Source organism: Trachemys scripta, chromosome 3 (assembly GCF_013100865.1).
Source record: "Trachemys scripta elegans isolate TJP31775 chromosome 3, CAS_Tse_1.0, whole genome shotgun sequence".
Classification (NCBI taxonomy): Eukaryota; Metazoa; Chordata; order Testudines; family Emydidae; genus Trachemys; species Trachemys scripta.
In genome coordinates, this window is record NC_048300.1 from 114,392,593 (window position 1) to 114,416,690 (window position 24,098).

Here is a 24,098-nt window from a genome sequence, read left to right on the forward strand (position 1 = left end):
CCTGGTTGTTGGGATACTGTATATGTAACACAAAGATAAACAAATGCACATAGACAGAAGCCTCTTTTTAAAATCCTGTCACCTATTTTTTCTTACCTCTCTGGCAGAAAGTAATATGGAGATAATACTTACTCACCTAATTGGAGGATTAATTAGTTAATGCTTGTACAGTGCTTTGAAGATGAAAAGCACTACATAACTGCTAAGTATAATTGTAAGAGGCAACATGAAGCAGGAAATAGGAACACTCCACCTCATCAAAAGCAAGGCTTTTGGCACTTCTTAGCTATCAAGTGTTCCCCTCATTTGTCATTTATTTTATTCAGGGAACCTATCTTTATGTTGCTAAGTATTACTAGTTCTAGTTCATATCCATGTAAGTGTAACAATAGGTTTTCATACAGAGAGACAGCAGGAGGGATAACATAATATTAATACTACTATACCGTATCTCCTGCATCTTTAATAGACATTTTACAGATAGTGAAGGAAGAATCAAAGGAGAGTGTTCAGTAATAAATGTTCTGGATACGATAATCCCCATACCAATGTAAATGCCCGAAAGTCTGTAACAAGACTGGTATATAAAGATAAAAAAGTTGTGAAGAGTAAATAACAGGCCAGAGAAGAACGGTGCATTTGCTATAGAATCATAGAATATCAGATTGGAAGGGACCTACTCCAACCCCCTGCTCAAAGCAGGACCAATCCCCAACTAAATCATCCCAGCCAGGGCTTTGTCAAGCCTAACCTTAAAAACCTCTAAGGAAGGAGATTCCACCACCTCCCTAGGTAACCCATTCCAGTGCTTCACCACCCTCCTAGTGAAAAAGTTTTTCCTAATATCCAACTAAACCTCCCCCACTACAACTTGAGACTATTACACCTTGTTCTGTCATCTGGTACCACTGAGAACAGTCTAGATCCATCCTCTTTGGAACCATCTTTCAGGTAGTTGAAAGCAGCTATCAAATCCCCCCCCATTCTTCTCTTCTGCAGACTAAATAATCCCAGTTCCCTCAGCCTCTCTTCATAAGTCATGTGCTCCAGCCCCCTAATCATTTTTGTTGCCCTCTGCAGGACTCTTTCCAATTTTTCCGCAAGTGTGGGGCCCAAAATTGGACACAGTACTCCAGATGAGGCCTCACCAATGTCGAATAGAGGGGAATGATCACATCCCTCGATCTGCTGGCAATGCCCCTACGTATATCGCCCAAAATGCCGTTAGCCTTCTTGGCAACAAGGGCACATTGTCGACTCATATCCAGCTTCTCGTCCACTATAACCCCCAGGTCCTTTTCTGCAGAACTGCTTCTTAGCCATTCGGTCCCTAGTCTGTAACAGTGAATGGAATTCTTCCATCCTAAGAGCAGGACTCTGCACTTGTCCTTGTTGAACCTCATCAGGTTCTTTTGGCCCAATCCTCTAATTTGTCTAGGTCCCTCTGTATCCTATCCCTTGCCTCCAGTGTATCTACCACTCCTCCCAGTTTAGTGTCATCTGCAAACTTGCTGAGAGTGCAGTACACGCCATACTCCAGATCATTAATGAAGATATTGAACAAAACCGGCCCCAGGACCGACCCTTGGGGCACTCCGCTTGATACTGGCTGCCAACTAGACATGGAGCCATTGATCACTACCCGTTGAGCCCGACGATCTAGCCAGCTTTCTATCCACCTTATAGTCCATTCATCCAGCCCATACTTCTTTAACTTACCGGCAAGAATACTGTGGGAGACCGTATCAAAAGCTTTGCTAAATCTAGGAATAACACGTCCACTGCTTTCCCCTCATCCACAGACCGAGCTATCTCCTCATAGAAGGCAATTAGGTTAGTCAGGCATGACTTGCCCTTGGTGAATCCATGCTGACTGTTCCTGATCACTTTCCTCTCCTCTAAGTGCTTCAGAATTGATTCCTTGAGGACCTGCTCCATGATTTTTCTAGGGACTGAGGTGAGGCTGACTGGCCTGTAGTTCCCCGGATCCTCCTCCTTCCCTTTTTTAAAGATGAGGACTACATTAGCCTTTTTCCAGTCATCCGGGAGCGCCCATCATATATAGTCTCTTTAATAGAGCTGGCTGGGAAACAGCTTTCCCATCCCATCAATATTTTAAAGAGTTCAAAAAATGGTCTCATTTCCCATTTGGGCAAAAAGATGAAATCTCAAAAATATTTGTGAACCAAAAAAAAAAGTTTTTTTTTGCTTTGTTTTAGGTCAATTGAAGTATTTCATTTTGATCATTTTGAAATGTTTAACTTTGATTTTGACCTTTTCTAACCTTTTTTCAGTCTATTTAGCTTTCTCAAACAGTTTCAATTTCAACAAATCAGCATTTTTTGATGAAAAAATGATTCCTCAAAAAATTTCAAACCAGCTCTTGTCTTTAAATCACAATCAGATGTCTTTCTAAAATATATGTACTACAAAAGTTGTTGGGGCTGATAGTGTTTATTTACGCCCCCTTCAGCATCAGTGCCCAGAAAAGCACTTAACACCAGGCTTAAAGTTAAGCACATGATTAAGAGCTTTCCTAAACTGGGGCTTTACCTAATAGGGCAGAATAATCTCCACTGGAGGAATTACTAGGTGGAATTCTCTGGCCTGTATTATGCAGGACTAGCTAATCATTGTGATCCAGTCACCAAAAATATATTAGTCTAATGTGCTTGCGCTCAGAGCTCTAGACAGTTATATCCCTGTGGAGAACTTCATTGACCATCTCCTCTGCTGACAGAAATCTCATTTGAAGGATTCTGAAAGGCCCTTTACTGTCTTTTTTTGTAATAAGGTCCGGAAATTGGTGTCCTTTTTTGACAAGCTTTCCATGGTATAAGATTTAGGGCCTTCCATCTTTCCTCAATCAGTTAAGCTGACTGTTTTTTATTCTCATATGCTTAAAATAACCAAAGACTTCATTAGCAGCCACAGGAATTTTAGTATTCTAGCTAACATTGCATACATTACCGGTGGTATTTAAGGTCCTTTAGGATTGTGTTCAGTATCTCCATTCAGAAGCTCCACTACTACAAACTGCCTAGTCCCAATACATAGATTTGGGCACCTTTCTCATTAATATTAAAGTTATCAGCCTAACCAAAGGAAGGGAAGCCACTGGGGATAACAACAAGAGCATTTGGGTTTTACTGGCCTTCCAAGGCTAATGTCGTCTTTATAATTAAGTGGAACTGTTTACATTATCTAAGTCCCTGACGTACAATTATATTTCAGTGGTCTTTGCTCCATCTTGTACATTTTGTCTGTTTAATTCCCCTTTAACCTTTCAGGTGTAGATACAAACAGAAAATGTATTTCTAATTGGAAAGACTAGCACAGTGTATTGCTGCCCTCTTGCAGAAGTGGTTTCTCTCTAGGCAACTTGATATCAAGGTAATTTTATTATAAATTCCTATTTCAGTGTTTACTTCTATGTGGACAAGGCTGCTCTTCTTACAAACATAAACATAACTTTAGATCTTATAAACATAAACATAATTTTAGATCCTCAAAAGTACTTAGATGCCCAACGCTAATTGATTTCAATGGAAGTCAAACACCTAAATACCATTGAGGCTCCGGGCCTAAATGACTGACTCTTAGTGCAATTTTGGGCATATAGAGAATTCTAAATGAATATACTTTTTATGGACATGACTCTTAAATGTGTGAGGAACTAAGGGCTTGTCTACACTGACACTTTACAACGCTGCAACTTTATCGCTCAGGGGTGTGAAAAAACTCCCCCCAAGTGCTGCAAGTTACAGCGCTGTAAAGTGCCAGTGTAGACAGTGCACCAACACTGGGAGCTACCCCTTCGTGGAGGTGGGTTTTTTAGAGCGCTGGGAGAGCTCTCTCCCAGTGCTCTGCTGTGACCACACAAGCCATGTTAAAGTGCTGCCGCGGCAGCGCTTTATGTTGCCAGCTTAGAAAAGCCCTAACACTTAATGAAAACCCAACACAATGGCAAGCCTGAGAATCCTCATTAGATACCAGCTCAGTGGAGTCCAGAGCAGTAGCCTATTCACCAGACAACTGTTGACCTTATAGTAACAATCGCAGATCTATAAACTCATACTAAAAATGCACCCCCTGGAGGCATCAGGACCCAAAATCTTGCTTAGTGATAAAGCATCTGTTGGAAATAATGAGGCTCTTATAGTGCTGGGGCTAATATGCCTAAGCTCCTCTTCTTCTTTCAGTAAAACTAGGATAAATCCACCAATTTATCAAAGCTAAAGTCTTTCACAGAGAAAAGAAGTGTGTTTTTAAAAACCAACCGTGTGTCCATCTCTTCCTCCCCTTTGAGAAGAAGCTGCCATTGCAAGGATTAATGGCTTCCAAGTGGCTGTGATGAAAGCTGTAATCTGCATTTAAATAGAAAAAAATCTCCAAAGTCTCCAAGTGTGAATCTTTCTTTTCATAGCAGGAGACAGAACATTTTTATGTGTAGTTTTTAATGATAAAAGGACATTGCTTTGCAGGTCAATTGTTTATCTCAGTGGTGTGCAGTCAGTTGGATGTAACTTTAAATGGTCGTATGGCAGAATGCTGTGTGTTTGTGTTTGTTCACAGCAACAAGCTAAGAAACAAATATGGTTAAGAAATGCAGAATGCGGGGATGCAGAATTATGAAGTTGAAGATAGGGAATAAACAACCAGAGACACACAAAAAAAGAAGGAACGAAATAGAAGGCTTTTAAAATAGTTACCGTAGCTGGTGTAAAATGACAGAGCTCCATTGACAACTTACACCAACTAAGGATCTTCTCTCAGGTGACAAAAATTAACCTACAGGCAAGATTTTATGCTCCTACAAAAAACAAAAACAAACAGGGTTCAATGCAATTCCAAAAACAAACACACCCCAAACCACCCCCCATCCCCCCCGCAAAAACCAACCAACCAAACAAAAAAACCTAAAGAGGGCACTTAAAATTATATTATATTATAGCCCTGATTCTGCAACTTGGTGCAAGTGGGAGGATCACTGCCCCACTTACAGAGCCCTATTTTTATTATTTGTATTGCTGTGGCACCTAATGCCTCCAATCATGGATCAAGGCCCCGGTGCTATCTTCATTGGACAAACACATTGAGTTCAAGGGGGTCCTGCACAGGCACAAAGGTCTGCTCATGTGGCTCCTTTTGCTGGATCAGGGCCATAGCGTATAACTCTTCAAGGCAGGGTCTATCTTCATTTGTGCTTTGAGGTGCCCATCACATAGTTAGGTAATAAGTTATAATAATATTGGGAATTCTACCTCTTCCTTATTTTGTGTGCTTCTTCGCCTTTTGTTTTATGCTAAAGCATTCACAGAAAATCCTACTGAATTATATAAACATTTAAAAGCACAGCTTGACAGGCATTAGCCAAATTTAGTACATTATCAGACATAAAGCACCAGTATTTATGTCCTAATTTACATAAAAATCCTGCTTTGTGCTATTTAAATTCTCCCTTTTGTTCCATGTGAAGTATACAATGAATGAAATAATGAATGAAGCATAGAATTATTCCACCCATCCACCACTCCACTTTCCTTTTATTGTTGCATTGAGCTGTTATTTGGCAACTGTTAAAAAATTTCAACATCATTAAACTGTGTTGCTCATTCTTAGCAAACACTTAGTAGTGTTGTTATAACTAACTTTTCATATGGCCTTGTAAATTGACGTAGTGCTTCACAAACCTAGGCACCAATTTGGCAACTACATTTGTTAGGGCAGGCCTATGTGCTTGTCTGGAGCTATGCTGTCTTGGTCAGATTGCAGGATCTGACCCAGAGATAAAAACAAGTAATGAAGCCCAAAAAGAATGTATATTCCAAATGAATGTTATATTTTATAAATGACTTAAAATATTTAAACGTTGGGAAAATGTCTGATGTTAGTATCCATAATATTGAAGAATGTTGATTTCCAGTTAAGCAGTAATGTGCAGTAAATGTGCAATTTTACTGGTAATTAGATGAGACATTAAATGAAAATCAATTCAGTCTAAAATATTAAACCAATGATCTCTTCTTGGCCCAATTCCAGGTTCTAAAGCATTGAGACTCCAGCTGGGCATTGAGGAATGATACTGGGCATTACAATTTAAAGAGTTTGGTTTCTGAGCTGAGGAAGGATGCGAGTAAATTTCTATTCAAGTGCCCCTTACAAACCAATCTGTGATGAGCCTGGCCTTGGATGGAGGAAATGTAATTTTTATCATAGCTGCTTATACAGAAGGGGGTGGGAGTAGCTTCAGAGAAACCAGGTCAGGATGACACATCAGTCCATATTCAAATATTTAGAGGGATCCTATCCTTCTTTGTTGTACATAGTTAATGTTAATGTTTGTGTGATAAACTAATATGTCCATAGATGTCCCCTCACTTTTAGTGAATATATAGTTTAATAAAAATTATCACTGCAACAGCTACAGTAGTTGCTGAAGAGTGACAGTCATATTACTCTGTATTTAGTATTATGATCAGCACAGACTTAAATCAGAAAGACTACTTTAACATTTTCTGCTTTCAGACCACCTAAGATATTTATATACACATGCACGTATACCATGGAATTCTGATATAGGAATCACTGCCTGGAATGATCAAATCAGTTGGTTTTATTTATCTATCATGGTGCCATTGCCAAACCTACTCCCTATTTACCATAATATAATTTCGTTCAGTTGTCAGATCATTGGTTTTCATTTACAGTGATCAGATTATACCTGCAAAGTTTCCATTTTGAAAGATATTTCACATCTCCTGTAATTCTGACTAACACATATTACTAGACAGAATTTGTTTAAAAATTGACTCAATTCAGAGTTCATCTCAAGGCAATATAGGAGTGAGGAAGGTGCCAGCTTTAAGTCATATTGTATCTTAGGTGACCTCTATGATCTGTAAGCAACAATTTTATAGATTTTAAAGCAAGGTTTGCACTGTGCAGAATTCTTTATCAGCTATTGTATATATAGGGTACCAGAGTACCAGCATTGTATATATAGCATACCAGGAGGTTATTTGGTCAGGAAATCTGCACCTTGCAGCTTTTCAGTGTGGAAACTCAGTTTGCAAGTGCAAGCACACATATCAATAGAGTTTAGCAATGACTACTGAATTCAGACTTTTTTTTTTTATTAAAAGAGATGGGCCCAAATGAAAACTTTGCATCTCCATACCCCCATATTTCATGGGGATTCAAAATGCAGATCTGGATTCAGACTCTAAATTTTAGGATAAATCCCTCTGAATCAGACACAAAATGCTAGATCTATAGTACTGTTAGTAAAGTTTTTTATTTGTATTTATTGAGATCAAGAAAACACTGAAAATTCTTAGGCAAGCCCCAAAATTTGCCTACCTTGACAGTGTAGTCTTACTGCGGACATTCTTCTACCCTCTCAACTGCATTTGAAAGGAGGGAAATGTGCGTAACCAATGCATGTTCTAGCACAAAATGTAACACAATGATTTTTTTTGTCAGACAAAACAGAATGGAATGGGAATGTTATCTCTTTTCTTAAAATGGGTAATGGAGGAAATATTGTACAATTATAGTTCTATAAAAACAACATAAAACATATCCTGAGGAGTGTTTTTAAACACATTAATAACTGTACCAAATGCCATTACGTTTCATCTTGGCGAGAGATTCAGGATGTGTTTTTAGCTTGGCAGAGATGAAAACAGCTTCACTTCACCCCGTGTGGAAAGGGCATATTTTCAAGTACATAGGGAGTAGGTGATATATATTCCATGTGTTACATATTTGTGTAGACTATAATATATGAAAGAAGCTACTTTCGGATTCACTCCTATCTGACTGAGTATATCATCTATAAATGTAAAACATTCTATTTCTATAATATTTGCATACTCTGTATTTAGTTTCACTTACAAAAAATACCCCTCCTTCAGCCTACGTGACTGTACCACACAACACATACAAATATGTACAATAAACCCAGAGGACAGTATTTCCTCACTCACCTAGTCTATCAGGATTAACAAAGACAGCCCTTTACAATTTGCCTTCAAGGTCAACATGCTTAGGGGCTCTGTCAAACCAAGTGGGGAAATGAGTTGCAGGAGTCAAGGACTCCTCATTGAACACTGTGCTGCCAGTTCAAACCAATGAACTGATAGTTCGAGTGACTAGGTATAGTGAAACTGCTGCAGAAATACATTAATAGAAAAGCAGTTTTTGTAGTGTGCAGGACCCGGACCATTTCAGGCTTTTTAAATGAGAACCAAAACCTAAATAAATTACATATACTTTTGTTTCCTGGGGGACATTTCCATTCAATCACTCATGACAAAATGACATTTCAGTATTTGAATGTTTTCCATAGTGTGGATGATTACATCTTTCTTCAGCTCTAAGAAATACACTTACAGAATTAAGGGAAAAACCACAATATCCAAAATCTTTCTTTACACTGATAGGCTTAGTAAACCCCAGTTAAGATTAGCGATCTGCTACAGACACATTTTATTCCTGATTTCCTGTAAAACATCTGATCTTTTGGCATCAGCTCACTAGCCCAAAAATGGATATAAACTGCTACCTTATATTTTAAACGTTTCTCTCAGAGGGCCTGATTCAATAACATTGCTTGGAAAAGGAAGCTGTATGCAAGTTAACAACATGTGCATGTTTTATAACAATAATAACTCCTTATGAAAAAGTGAGATACTTTTATTATATGAGGGGCACTGCTTGTTCACAAGGGACTTGCTATGTTCAGTGATTCTGCAACTGCTATGTACTTAAAATGTTTTGTAGAGTACTTGGATGTGTTTGCCTCGATAGTAAAACTTGCTATAAAAATGAAAGTTGTGGTAATGGTGTTATTGCAAGACATTTTTGCCTGCCAGAATGAATGATTTCTAAATGCCACTATGTGATTAAGCTGAAAGGCACAACAGGTTCTATTACAGTGTGAAGCCTTAGGTGCACTGAAATTACCTTTCAACAGCACACCCGGGAGTATCTCTGGGAGATTATAACATGATAACTTTACTGTTTTTTAAAAAAATGAATAAATGAAGTCATTAAAAAACATTTTTTTCTAGATAAAGTTAAGTGCCTTCCATCATCTAGTGTGTAGTCATTAAGGTGTAATGTGCTTCTCTGTGGAAATATTTCAAAGTGATCCAGGGTTTCCTTATTCAGTGCAGTGGTAACAGAAAAATTTGTTAAAGTAATCTTAGTTAGATTTTGTTTCTGTCTTAACAAATAATGGAAGCACAATAACCCTCTACATTCAATTTCCAAATACTACACAATCACATTAACAATAAGCACCGTAATTTTTTATTAACATGTTTTCCAATCTGATTTTTTTTCTCCTGATATTTCAGTCAATATGGCTTTCCCCTCCTTTCCCACCTCCATGGAATAGTATCACCGTGGGATCTTATCAATTATGCTGGACTATAATTGTGCCTCTGATTTTTCCGCAGTTGTTTTCAGGCACAATTCTGTTTAAAGTTGATAGCATAAGGCCCACTAATCTTTATTTGTATTCAGATGTTTTCAAACATGTGTATGGTCACCACTATCCTATGCTCTTAAGAATACACATATGAAACCAAGGGAAAGACACAAAGGTCTACAGTTGTTCTTTACCCTAGTGAGATTAGTAAACCTAGCTCAATGTGATATAGTGACTCCAGTCTAGTAAACTAACAATCCATTTCAGAATTTAGGTGGCTACAAAGTCCACTCAAGAGTGCAGTTAGAAATCATAAGTGAAGAGAATGTGAGGCCCTGTCTACCTAAGAGTCATTTGCACCAGTGTAAATATAGTACCAGTAACTCTAGTAATTTTGTGATTAAGTCCCACTGGTGTAAATCCCACTTTACATCCCTGTGGCATGTCTACATTGGGGTTTGCAAATTTCACCAATGTAGGCATCTTCTCAGGGACATAAGGGCCCCAGCAGCTCCTCCCTCTCCTTCCCCTCCCAGCAGAATCAGGGAACAGCACCTGAACATCCTCAGTAGCCCCACTAACTCTATGAACTGGAGTTCATATGTAGAGCTGGGAGGTTGGCTGCTAGGTGTGGGAAAGTGGGATAGGTAATGGGTAGGTGCCTTGCAGAACCATCACAGCCTTGTATCACAGTGACAGCGGAGTTTACACTCTGTCACAGATCCATGAAACTTATGCCCTTTTATACCTGGTATCAACTCTATGCCCTGGATAGACCAAAGAGAGACAAATATCAGAGTCCAGCATCCTCCCAGCCTTTATTGGAATTTGGAATTTTAGGGGGAAGGTGTTTAGGAAAGGACCCATCATCTGAGGGAAGTGTGAGGATAGTTTATGGGTAAAATATAAAACTTATTAGGCTAGACAGAGAAGAGGATTGGCATAGTTATACAGAAGGGAGGAAACCAACAAATACATTAAGATAGCACAGGGGAGTTATGGCTTGTTAGGCATTTTAAAAGACAATAAAATAATTTAAAAGTTTTAATGATTCAAAATCACCAAGTTATACAGATTTTAGATGAGCCTCTCTCTACATAGAGATTCCAGAGCCAGGGTGGACCACTGTGATCATCTAGTCTGACTTCCTGTAGAACACAGGCCAGGGAATTTCCTCAAAATCATTTCTAGAGCAGATCTTTTAGAGAAACATCCAATCTTGAAATAAAAATTCTCAGTGATGGAGAATCCACCACAACCCTTGGTAAATTGTTCCGGTGGTTAACTACTCTCCCTGTTAAAAAAATAATGCCTCATTTCCAATCTGAATTTGTCTAGTTTCAACTTCCAGCCAGTGGATCGAGTTACACCTTTCTCTGCTAGACTGAAGAGCCCATTATCACATATTTATAATATTTATATTTATAATATAATATGCTCTAATAAATTTTAGTCTCTAAGGTGCCACAAGTACTCCTGTTCTTCTTTTATCAAATATTTGTTCCTCATGTAGGTACTTACAGACTGCAATCAAGTCACCCCTTAACCTTGTCTTTGTTAAGCTAAATAGACTCAAAGAGTTCAGTCTATCACTATAAGTCATGTTTTCTAATCCTTTAATCAGAATTGTGATTCCTCTCTGAACCATCTCCTATTCATCAACATGCTTTTTGAACTGCAGACATCAGAACTGGACACGTGTGAAGTAGAGAGGTAAAATAAACTCTCTACTTTTACTCATGATTCCCGAGTGCGTGCATTGAAGGATCAGATTAGCCCTTTTGGCCACAGCATCACACTGGGAGCACATGTTCAGCTAGGGTGAACAATCCCAATATTAGAGGCTTTGTCTTATATGAGCAACTACACCGCTCCATCAAAAAAAAAAGTGTCCTGATTTTTTACACTTGCTATCTGGTCACCCTATGTTTAGCTGATTATCCACCACAATCCCCAAATCTTTTTCAGTCACAGCTTCCCAGGATAGAGTTCTGAATTCTGTAATTCTGGCCTACATTCTTTTTCCTAGTATACTTTAAAAAAACCTTCTTATTGTCCTTAACTCTGCTTGCCATAGATTTCTCCTTGTGTCCCTTTCCATCCTTTTTTGTTGTTGTTAAAAAGTGCTAGTTTCTGAATTATTATTCATTACTAGCAACTTCCCCTTTCTTTCGTTTATTTTTTATAGCTGCCTCCACTTCCCCACTAACCAGGTCAATTTTTTAATCAATACGGCCTTCTTATTGATTATGGGGCTGTGGCTTTGGGGGCATCAAGTGAAGTGTTCTTAAACAATTCCCAACTATTGTTCACATTTTTCTGATAAAAATTCCTCCCAGCTGATTTGGCTCATAATTGTTTTCAGCATTCTGAAATTGGCCCTTTTAAAGCACCAGGTACATATATTACTGAGCTGGACTTTATCCTGTTTTGTCCACAACAAATGTGATCAAGCCATGATCCCTTTTACCTAAGTCCCATTCATTTTTAGTTCTGTGATCAGTTCCTCTTTATCTGTCAAGACAAGATCTAATACAGAATTCCCCCATGTTGGATGCAACGCTTTTTGAGCTATAAAATTGTCATCTATAATATTTAGAAATTCCAAGTAGTTAGCAGTGGCAGCAGGAGCCCTTCAGTATATTTCACTCAATTTAAAGTCCCCTATAACCATACAGCTTTTTAAAAAATATACATTATGGATAGATGCATAAGCAGCCAATCATCCTGTTCTCTGTAGCACATACCAAGTAATAGCATATCTTATGTTTTATCTGTTAAGACATCAATCCTAAGCATTCAAGATCATTTTTGACCAAGTTACAAGTGACTTGGTGTAACGGGGTCAGCACCCACCTCTTACGAGTGCCCCCTTTCCTCTGGCCACTAGTGCCTACAAACACAGTTCTGTCTCAGGTGGGATGGAGCACTCATCTCTCGTGGATGGCCCCCTTTCTCTCGGTTAGGCGTGAGCCTGCTTTTCTTTTTTGGTCTTACATCAAGGTGGTGCCTGCCTCTCGCCCCCCTGGCTGCTGGTTCTCTTGGCTAGTCTTCGGCAGCTCAGCCCTCCGGCCAAGCCGCACACACTGTCCCCCCTTCCAGGGTATACACTCAAAGCTCTTTCTCGGCTCTGGTGTGGGGTCATAGCTCTAAGGCTTCTTCCCTGAGGCACTGTCTTCTTCAACCACTCAGCTGGGGCGCATCTCAGTACCCTCAGCTGGTGTACTTTTCAGCAGCCCTCCCTGGGTTCAGTCTGCAACCAGACCAGCAGGGCCCATTTTGGTACCCTCGCCTGGTATGGCCAGGTCCTGGGCTCAGCCTGTCCACACTGACCTTTTCATAGTCCTGCTGCTACTCTATCCAGCCAGCTAGGCACCAGGTCTTTGGCAGCCCTCCCTGGGCTCAGTTCTGCCTAGTGAGCTCTCTGCAGTGAGCGGCCGTGGCCTGCTACTCATCTAGCCAGCCAGCCAGGCACCCGGTCCTCCCTCATCAAGCGCCACACAGCCACTGAAGGCTTTGCTCTGCTGCTTGCCTTTTATCTGGTCCTTCTGGCCCCTTATTTGTTGCTCCAACAGCCCCTCTGATTGGCCACTTTTCTGCAGCCACTCTAGGCTGCCTGAAGGACTTCTCGCTGCTCTATTCTGGGACAGGGTGATGCAGGGCTGTAAGGCCTCCAGCAGGGGGCCTCTGGACCTAGTCCACTCTGCCACACTTGGAAACAGGTAATGTAATTTCTGACATGGAATGCCACTCCCCTCCCATTTTGCCTATTCAATCCTTGCTAAATAGGTTGTCACCATTGATTTTAACATTCCAATCATGTGGTCATTATTATTATGATTACTATTGTCAATCCTTTTAACTCAACATGTATTTACTGAGAGGCAAAGCCCCTCAGAGATACAGTTTGTGATTTTTATAAAAAAGGCTGAGAAAGAGATGACTATAAAGTAGGAAAAATGAAAGAAGTAGTGCATTCAGTGTTATGTGCTCTCAAAGGTTCTGTTTCATTAAACACAGCCTTGGCATTATATTATTTATATTTCATAGTTTGTGCAGGTGCTAAATATGTGGATTTTAATGCCTAGAACTACCTTTTTGTAAGACAGATGGCAAGCGACTCTTGCCAATTTACCCCTGAATTGCTGTAAAAAACAAAAGAAAACAAAAAGCAGTTACTAACCTTTCTGTTGTTCTTCAAGATATGTTGCTCATGTCCATTACACGTTAGGTGTGCATGTGCCACATGCACTGTGGCTGGAGATTTTCCCCTCAGTGGTATCCGTCAGGCCATTTCTAGCACCCTCTGGTGCCAAGCACTTATGCAACGGTATAAGGGGCACTACCAGCCCCACATCCTCTCAGTTCCTTCTTGCTGGCTAATGCTGACGGAGTGGTAGGAGGGTGGGTCATGGAATGGACATGAGCAACACATCTAGAAGAACAACAGTTACCGAAATGTTAATGATCATGTTTTCTTTTTCAAGTGATTGCTCATGTCCATTCACTTCTGAAAATTGCTGAGGGTCCAGGAAATAGTGTTGGACTGGGGATGACCTTGCAGAAGAAAGCAGGGTCGGTTTGCCCCTGGACAGTACCAAAGGTCCCAGTGCCAGAAAGGCTCTCTCCTGTTTGTTCATGCTTATCAGAGCTGGCAGTTGTCCCATCAGGATTGGCAGTACTGGCAGCAATAAGTTGTCCCTAGCCACTTGCAAAGGCTTCCGGGATAGAAGTCACCGTGATTTTGCTGGCATGCGTATAACTTCCTTGCGTCGGTGGGGGGGTACTGCACTGGACTCAACATCCCTCTGGGCAGAGTCAATGATGCCGCCATGGGACCGGGGGTGGAGGAGTGGCCCGATGTGGGTCGCACTCCATTGCCTTCCCCATGTTTGCTTTTCTTCGGCACCGGAGAACCATTCAGGATGGAAATGAAAATGAAAGTTTGGTGAATTAAAAAGCCAAAATATCTTAATTTTGGTTCAAATGAAATATCTTGTTTGGTCCAGAATAAAATCTTAATGTTTTAATTTTTAACATTTAATTTTTTAATAAAAGTGAAGGAAATTTTGAATCAAAAACTCATTTGGAACTGACAAACCAAAATATTTGCTGAAATGACCACTTCAACATTTTTGTTCTTTTTTTTTTAAATGGTTGTTTTAACCAAAACAATTAGATGACACAACATTAATTTCCAAAATGCTTTGGTGTCACCAAATCTGCATTTTTCTTTTAAAAAAAAAAGGTTTATATGACAATTTTCACGAAGCTCTACTCACTGCTCCTACCCTTAAATTATCCATTCTTCTAAATCTCCTACATAGCTTCATACATAGATCTCTGATGCACACACTGTGGATAGCCTATTGCCTTATTTGAGCTTCCTTTCTTTTATGGATTTATGCTTGATCCTTAACATTTTTTTAAAATTAATATAGTGTAGGTTTAAATATAACAATTCTATAAAAATACTATTTTTTCTCTATATGGGCTACATTCATAGACACCAAGGCCAGAAGGGACCACTCTGATCATCTGGTCTGACCTCCTGTATAACACAGACCATAGAACTTCCCCAAAATAATTCCTAGTGCATATCTTTTAGAAAAAACATCCACTCTTCATGTAAAAATTGTCAGTGATCCTGTCAAAGCTCAGCCTAAACAGTAGTTGCTGACTTTGTCCTAACCTGGTAAAACCAAATTCTGCTGAGGTCAAAAATAATTTATACATTATTAATTCAATCAGTCCGGAATTTCTCCTGAACATCAACTGGGTATCTATTGACTGGTTGGATGGTGTTTCTGAGATAGAGGGTCTTCAATTAGAAATTAGGCAGAGACCATTGAACTCATTTCACAACACAAAGTGTAAGATGACAATAACGGATATGCAGGCCAGTGATTTCTACTGACTCATACAGTCTGAAATGTAGAATCTTGTGATTATGAAAATATTAAAGCTATATAATGACTGTGTATCATATATTTGCCCACACAATGAATGTCAATAGGAAACTCTAATTCAGCTTTACTTTTCTGGGGAATTAAATTTCTGGTGATGTGATCATATATGGCATCCTGCCATTAAAGATATGTAATAATGTCAGTCGTAAACTATGATGTCACCTGCAAAAATGCTACAACTGAAAGAAATCATTATGGTTCAATTCCTGGAGGAGCTTTTTTTTGCAAGCATGCCCCTCAGCAAAATCATGTGCTGAATCTCATTGCCAGTTCTTTGGCTCCCAGACTCATATTTATCAGCTCACATGTAAAAGTATTCATGGAATGTAGCTGACAGAGCACAATGAGGCATGAATTCCAAATCTATTCCAGTCTCAAACATCCAATTGCAACATTTCCTATTTGTGTGGTAATTATAAGTAGCCATCAGAGGTGAAACAGAATTGAAACACTGGGTTATTTTCCTTGTTCCCCATTGTGTTTCATAGGCTAGACTGTTTTTTAAAAAAGGGCTGTATGAGGTGGTCAGAAAATGAACTTTTCTATGAGAAACCTTTGCAAAGATGCATAGATATTAAGGCCAGAAGGGACCATTATGATTATCTAGTCTTTCCTCCTGCATAGCACAGGCATATAATTTTAACCACTGATTCCTGCACCTAATCCAAGAGTTCATGGTAGAACTAGAACATATCTTTTAGAAAGAAATCCATTCTTGATTTAAAGACTCCAAGTGAAGAAGAATTCATCACATATCCTGGTAATCGGTTCTGATGATTGATTACCCTGACTGCTAAAAATCTGGGCCTAAAACATTGTATGCTGAAATTTCACTTGTGTTGCAGTATTGCTGAGCTAGAATTGATATGCAAACTAGATACAATCAACTCAGGATTGAATAAGGACTGGGAATGGCTGAGCCATTACAAACATTGAATCTATCTCCCCTTGTAAGTATCCTCACACTTCTTATCAAACTGTCTGTACTGGGCTATCTTGATTATCACTTCAAAAGTTTTTTTCTCATACTTAATTGGCCTCTCAGAGTTGGTAAGACAACTCCCACCTGTTCATGCTCTCTGTATGTGTGTGTATATATATATATCTCCTCAATATATGTTTCACTCTATATGCATCCGAAGAAGTGGGCTGTAGTCCACGAAAGCTTATGCTCTAATAAATTTGTTAGTCTCTAAGGTGCCACAAGTACTCCTATTATTTTTCTGTATATCAGCCTTTAACTTATCATTCAGTGAATCTTCAGCCAAAAGACTCATGCTACTCAAATGTTGGAAATGTGCACATTGTTTGGGAGAGGGAGGGGGAAGTCTCTCAGAAGTTCTAGTTAAAATTATTTTGCCTAGAAGGAGCCAGGGAGCAGGGGAGAGTGGACTGTGAGGGGAGGGCTGCCTCAGCCCTTGCAGTGCTTGTAATGTCTGCCATAACATTTGCTTTCTATGGTTTTTCACTTGCAAAATGCAAGCAGATGTGTGGATCGGTTGAAAGCTGCTGCAGACCTTGCTTTAAAAAATGGTTACTAACCTTCTGTAACTGTTGTTCTTTGAGATGTGTTGCATACGTCCATTCCACTCTTAGTGTGTGCATGCCCTGCACACAGTTGTCAGAAATTTTTCCCTCAGTGGTACCCATCGTGGCTACTCGAGTGCCTTGTACTGTCGCATGCCCCTGCAACCTGGTATAAAGGGCCAACCCGCCTCAGAGCCCCCTCACTTCTTTCTTGCCAGACAAGTCCAATGCTCAGAAGTAGGAGGGTGGGGCGTGGAATGGACATATGCAACCCACCTCGAAATACAACAGTTACAAAAGGTTAGTAACTGATTTTTCTTTTTTGAGTGATTGCACATGTGCATTCCACTCTTGGTGATTCCCAAGCTATAAAGCAGGAGGAGGGATCAGATTTTTGTGCCAGTGACCTTCCTCTCTCCGAGGTCTGTCCAGAGGTTTATGCCTCTTCTGAGGCACTGAGGAAGGCAAGTAGTGCCAGCTCTCGGATAGCATAGGAGGTACTCTCCTAATCAATGTTGTCACACTCAGTGCCAAGTCAGGACAGCGAGGATCTGGTGGAGGTTTCTGGGCTGCCTCCATAAGCAAAAACTTTAGCTGGCATCTCTGTCTTTTTTTCCCTTGGTTTAACATCTTTGCAGATTTGGCAAAGATCCTGAATTTGAGCTTCCTCTAAATACTTCAAAGAGCTTGAATGTGGCTCACTCACAGGCATCAGCCTAGCACAAGAGACCCAGGGTTTGAAGCTCAGTGACCAAAGCTCCCTCAGTATCAAGAAATGGAAACCTCAGAACTGATGACTGAAAAAGAAACTAATCTTACCTACACTACTAAATACTAATCAACTAGAAAACTATTTACAATAAATAGAGCCCTATCAAAATCACAGTCAGTCAATTTTCTTTAGCTTCACAGTCATAGCATTTTTAAAATCTTGAATTTCAGTTTCAAATATTTAAATCTTAAATTTCATGGTGTTGTAATGAAGCATGAATATGTATTTAAAAATGGCAAAATATAAACATGTAAAGCCCATGATGACCTCCCCAAAAAGGTGACAAGCCCTCCCCCCCATAATGCCACTCATTTCTATGCTGCTGCTGTTGGCGGCAGCACTGCCTTCAGAGCTGGGTGCCCTGCCAACAGCTGCCATTTTCTAGCCACCTAGATCTGAAGGCAGCACCGCCACCACAGCAGCACAGAAGTAAAGGTGGCAATACCATACCATGCCAACCTTATTTCTATGCTACTGCTGGCTGCAACACTGTCTTCAGAGTTGGGCACGCAGACAGCAGCTGCCACTCTCTGGCCACTCAGTTCTGAAAGCAATGCTGTCAGCAGCAGCAGCACAGAAGTAGGGGTTGCATAGTATGGGGGACCATCACTTTTGTGTGTGGGGGTTTGTCAAGGACTTTACATGTTTATACTTTACCATTTTAAATACTTATTCATGCTTTGTTTCAATACCATGAGATTTAAGATTTAAATATCTGAAACTGAAATTCAAGACCCCCTAACCCACAAAAGCTTCCTCTCATCATCAACCAATACCAGCAATAGTAGGGAACCAGATGGAAGAAACTCCACAACCTCAGCTTCCTGAAATCACATGAGGGGACTTCTGGACTTTTCCTCTCTTGGACTCTCTCATGAAGCTGTATTCTTTTTCCTCCTCTCCCCTGTTTTCCATCCACATGACCCACCTTTTCTCTCTTGCCACTTCTATCCTTATCCCATCTCCTCCTCTACCTTCCTTCCTTCTCTATCCCTTCTCTTTTCCTTTATTCTTAATTTTGAACTCACTTTCTGCCATCTTGCTGCTGCCCCCTTATTCCTTCTTCCCCACTTGTCCTCCTCACAACCAAAATATCATAAAAAACATGCAGAAACCATTAACATCACTTTAGTCCTTTAATATCATAACCTTTATTGAAAAAAAGTATGGCAGGATTTCCAAAAGCACTTAGCATTGCTCTAACTCTGTTCTGTTAAAGTTACTAGTAAAAAGCCCCATTGACTTCAGTGGTAGCAAGGTTAGGCCAGCACTGAGTACTTTTGAGAGCCACATGCATAATCACTGTGATACATACACAGCCCAGTAAAATATAAGTAGGGCCCTACCAAATTCACAGTCCATTTTGGTCAATTTCAGGGGCAAGGGTTTTAAAAATCGTAAATTTAATGATTTCACCTATTTAAATCTGAAATTTCATGGTGTTGTAATTGTGAGGGTCCTGACCCAAAAAGAAGTTGTAAAGGGCTCGCAAAGTTATTGTAGGGGGTATTGAGGTGCTGCTACCCTTAATTCTGTGATGCTGCTGGCAGCAGCGCTGCCTTCAGACCTGGGCAGCTGGAGAGCGGTGGCTGCTGGCCAGGCACCCTGCTCTGAAGGCAGAGCCACTGCTAGCATCAGCACAGAAGTAAGGATGGCATGGTAGGTCAGAATAGATTCCCCTCCTCTGGACCCAAGAAATCAATACAGTGGACATAAGCTTGGGAAGTCTACATTTACACATCATCTGTGTGAGGAGAGGCAAAAAGAAAGAGTGACCTAAATCTGTGTGAGTGTGAGAGAGAGATGAAGAAACTTAATATAATCTCATCCAGAAAAAGAGAAATTGTTAGCTAGATACCCAGAAATGTTTTCAGAACAGTAACCTCTAGAATGTAGGGATCAAACTCCACTCTTTTACCTGGCAGGGACAAGAAATCAGGAACACCAGAGGTGAAAGTAAGCCAGTCCGGTCCGGTGTACCGGCAAGAGCCAGTACGCCGTGCCAGACTGGACCGGCTTCCGCGGCAGTGATTTAAAGGGCCCAGGGCTCTTGCTGCTGCGGGGAGCCCCGGGCCCTTTAAAGCACCACCGGAGATCCAGCAGCCAGGCTCCCACGGTGATTTAAAGGGCCCGGGACTCCATGGTGGCCAGAGCCCCGGGCCGTTTAATTCGCCCCTGAGCCCCAGGGCTCCCAGCCGCCTCTGCAGCTGGTAGCTCCGGAGTGATTTAAAGGCCCTGCCTCTTCCAGTTGAGGCCACGCCCCCCGCTCAGGACTCCGGGGTACTGGTAAGTCCTTTAAGTTAGTTTCACCCCTGAGGAACACTGACAGCTGAAAGAATACAGACAAGACACCACCACAGACTTTTTCTTGTCTGGAAGTTCTTGTGATTGTGAAAAGTTTCAGTGAACAGTTAGAATTTCTCCGCTTTGGGGTTTAGGAGAAAGAGTGGAAAGAGAAAGAAATGCTGTTTAAGCTGGTTTAGCACAGATAAACACAGCACATTGGTATAGATTAAACTATTTTGGCAGCAACAAATGCCCAAAGCTACATGGGCCTAATGCTCTCAACAGGGGTCACTGGAGGTAGGGCTCATCTGGATGACATCACAGAATAGGAAAATTAAACATGACCTAGGTGATTTCCTCGGAATAAACTTTATGTAAACAGAGCACTGTATTTTGAACAGGAGGATGCAGCACGGGCAGTGTGACAGGTTCTAGGACATATGCCAAGGTGTTTATTTACTTGCTGTGTCGTGACAACTATTAAACCACATTCTGAAGCCTTGAACAATGACTTAAACCTCTAAAGGGCTAGCAGGAGGGATCTTGCTGTGTCTCTGACAGGATCAGAAATCCCCTCACAGTGAGCAAGGAGTCAATGTGTATCAGTGACCCAGGAGGCAGGGGTTATTCTTCAATGCTGGGAAGAAAATGGTTTCATTATTTCCACTGAATGCCTCAGTGCCTGTCATGTGATTTTCAGATATACAAAACATTCCAGAATTTTATACAAGTCAGAGGCAAAACAAGTTCCATTTAAAAGAGCAAAAAATCCATGATTTAAACATTGAAAGGCTACATTTAAGGAGAATCTTGTTTTAAATATTTAAGCATGGGAAATGGCTCATATCAGGCATTTGCTGATTACAAAATGAAATTAACTTACTGGATTAATTGTAAAAGTACATGAATTGCCAGTTACCTAAATGGTCACTTTAGTGACTGCAGGCACATTACCTATTATTAAGAAAAGCAACATAAGTTATGAGACAGTTGTAAAGAATGGGATGCATGAAATAGATGCATTATATAAAAAAAAGTAACCATTGCTGAAGAACATAATTCACCATTCTAATGTGTGTAGGCACTGAAAATGGTTTCATCTGGACACAATGAGTGCATAGTTTGGTATGTAAGCTACCAGCTGATACAAATACATCCGTCACATTGCATGAAAACCTCAAGCAGTACTCAATTCAGCATTAAGAAGAAAAGACCACTTAGGAAGGCTCTAGAAAGGCTAAGTGATATTTCAACACATATCACTGCTAAAATCTGTTCTGAATGAAACTGTGAGCTGATGATGCACGCTTAAATGACCATGAGGAGCATACAAAAGCTACGAGATTTAAATCTTTTGTGAATATTTTAAGTACACAGACTTTGCAATAATTAAAAAATTATGCCTGGCTTTCTGTGACTGTCCACTTTTGTTTGAGTTGGCTCTTAGTCAGTTCAATAAGCCTTTGAGACATTATGCTGCGCTATATACAAGAGATCCAGGGGTCACTGCCCCTCCCCCCTCACTGTTTGCTTCTATAGCTAAGGGGACTGGAGAGCAGCATGGAGGTGATACTCTCAAGAGATCATTTTCCCACTGCCTTGCCCTAGTGTAACCATGCACACCTATGCAAAGTGGTAATATCTTGTACCCACTTTGCACAGGTGCAAATAAGTAGACAAGTGACGAGGCAGTGAAGAATCTAGCCATGAACTCCAGAGGGGAGAATGCAGTTTTCAGCACCTTTCAGTACCTTCTACAGTTTCTGAAGGAAAGATCAGCCTTTTCTAAATGGTCAGTGCAACATTTGAACCAGATGCTGTGGAAAGGTAGGAGATGGAAAGTGTCACAGCTGGATGAAATTGCTGGCAAAAATATTTAACCCTACTCCTCCTCCCCCCCCCCATCTTCCTGAACTAATGATAGGATTAAAAAACTGCTTTATTCAGTGAAGAGGATCTGTTTTACCGATCTCTGTATACTGGCTCAGTGCCCTGCAATAACACATGCTGTGGCACCAACCTATCTGTGTAAATCAGCTTAATGTGAGAGGTTTAGTCTTACAGACAGAGTGGATGTTAAACTGCAAATATTGTAAATGAAGATCAAGAGCAAGAAAAGAAGAACAGAAAGTGGAAGGACTGGCATTTCCACTCAGGGAGAATCTGCTATAATTGTGCTGCCCACCTCACTAAATTGCTGTCTCTATGCCTAGAAATGCTAGGAGGAAAATAAGGGCTAAGAAGCAGCAGAGAAATAGAGAAAAACAGCATCTGACTACAGAGACTCTGTTTTGAAATGTCTGCTGACATTGCTTTTATATTCATAGGAAAGCCGGTGGCGGAGTAAAATTTTAACGTTCCACTGGCAGCAAAATGTCACTAAAGATTATCTTTTCTCCAGCTCCTTCACAGTTTACACCATCACTTTACTACCTGCATTTCAGTTCACATTACTGTATTTGTTTTTTCAGCCCTCACCAGATCTAAGGCTAGAAACACTTGTTCAGGCAGTAACCTTCATTTACCAGTAATAAAAATGTAACTCGTGGTTTTTGATAGAGTCTTTCTCCTATCAAATTAACTCTGTCTCCTTCCCAAACACAGTTTCACCCACCTTTATAACCTGGAGAAATATGAAAATCTGTAAGTAGAAATCGGCTGGACCTGTAAGGCCCAACCCATGATACAAGCATGTACAATCAAACCCATGCAGGTAAATGAGCACCATGAACTGACTGAGCCCTCAAATTTGGAGTTGAGCATTTAGTACCAAACATATTACCCACAACAATGGATTTCAGAAGAGTCACAAGAAGGATTATCACATCAACATATGGCAAAACTGCCACAGCCTGGAAATTATATAGCGAAACAAAAGAAGAGATAAAAAGTCTTACTCAGTTGGACTCAAAGAAGCTGGAGGAAGAGAATAATGGCACGTCCTCTCTCTCTCTCTCTCTCTGTGAGAACCATGTACTTTTGATCTGTGTCTGCATTGGTTAGAAGTGTAGTGTTAGCACTGCTATATTTTCATTATCTCTGTGAAGTCATTGATGAGCAAGATCAGGCACTAGGTAAAACACGGGATGTATCCCTAGCCAGTGCTATGTCACATCTGTTGAAGTGCTTCTGAACTGTGCTGTGTTGCTGTGGCCAAATAGACTCCCTCCCTTTCCCTAGAATGTCCTAAGTAAAGAAACTGACATGTGCCAGGCTCTGCAGATGGATCAGCAGCTGATACTTATGAAGTGTTATTTATTACTGAACATTTCCGAGTCAGCCAGACTGTTTTGGAAAAGATTCAAAGAAGGTGTTAGAAAGCTGTCCACTCCCATTGATAACAACAAGAATAATATTCCACAAAAGGCTTGCTGCTTGAGCCAAAACACTGGAAAGCATGCAGCTTTTTGTATATTGCTAGCCAAGCAAATGTCACACACTTTCAAGGAAGCTCCCACAGTTGTTTCCTAAAATAAATAAACTGACACTAACACTCTTCCTCTACAATAGGCTTGGGGCTTGACCCACAGTCAGTACAAACACTCGATCTCCACTCTGACCCCTGTTCTGAGTCACTGTCAGATTTGATACCACTCTCCTGCGAGACTGGAAGGATGTTTGCTGTGAAATTAAAAAGGCACAGATAGTAAGATTCTGCTTTCCACAATGCTCTTTACTACTTCTTAGTTCCACAACAGATCTTGATCTTATCTCTTAACCACTCATTTAGTACAGAAAGAGGTGAAGGAGGGAGCAGTGGACCTTTGAAATTATTCAACACTATGGTTTCTTCATAGGCACCTGAGATATCCCCTTAACCTCCAGGACATAAACCACAAACTAACTGGGCGAGGGACAACAGGAAGGAATATCCTCTCTATGCAAGTTATTTCATTATAGTCCATTACTCCTTAGTATCTGTTAGCTACTATTGGAGCCATGATACTGGGCTACACCATCAGAACACCCAGAAACTACAGCTACTACAAAAACATGGCTGCTTGTTTGCTTAGTGTCACTTCTCAGATAGCGCGTACATCTTAAGTGTCCGTCCTCATTTTGCCTTCCTTTGCAGCATGGGGCACAGGTCATTTGCTAAGATTAT

The 24,098-nt window shown here is 40.5% G+C and overlaps 1 long non-coding RNA gene across 1 annotated transcript in view; it reads right to left on the bottom strand.

The window, feature by feature from the left end:
• Positions 1-23,080, bottom strand: part of LOC117874984 — a 96,930-nt gene extending 73,850 nt beyond the window's left edge. The window contains exon 1 of the long non-coding RNA XR_004645142.1: positions 22,891-23,080. This is a non-coding gene — a long non-coding RNA (uncharacterized LOC117874984). The remainder of the gene's footprint in view (positions 1-22,890) is intronic.
• Positions 23,081-24,098: the final 1,018 nt, after the last annotated feature.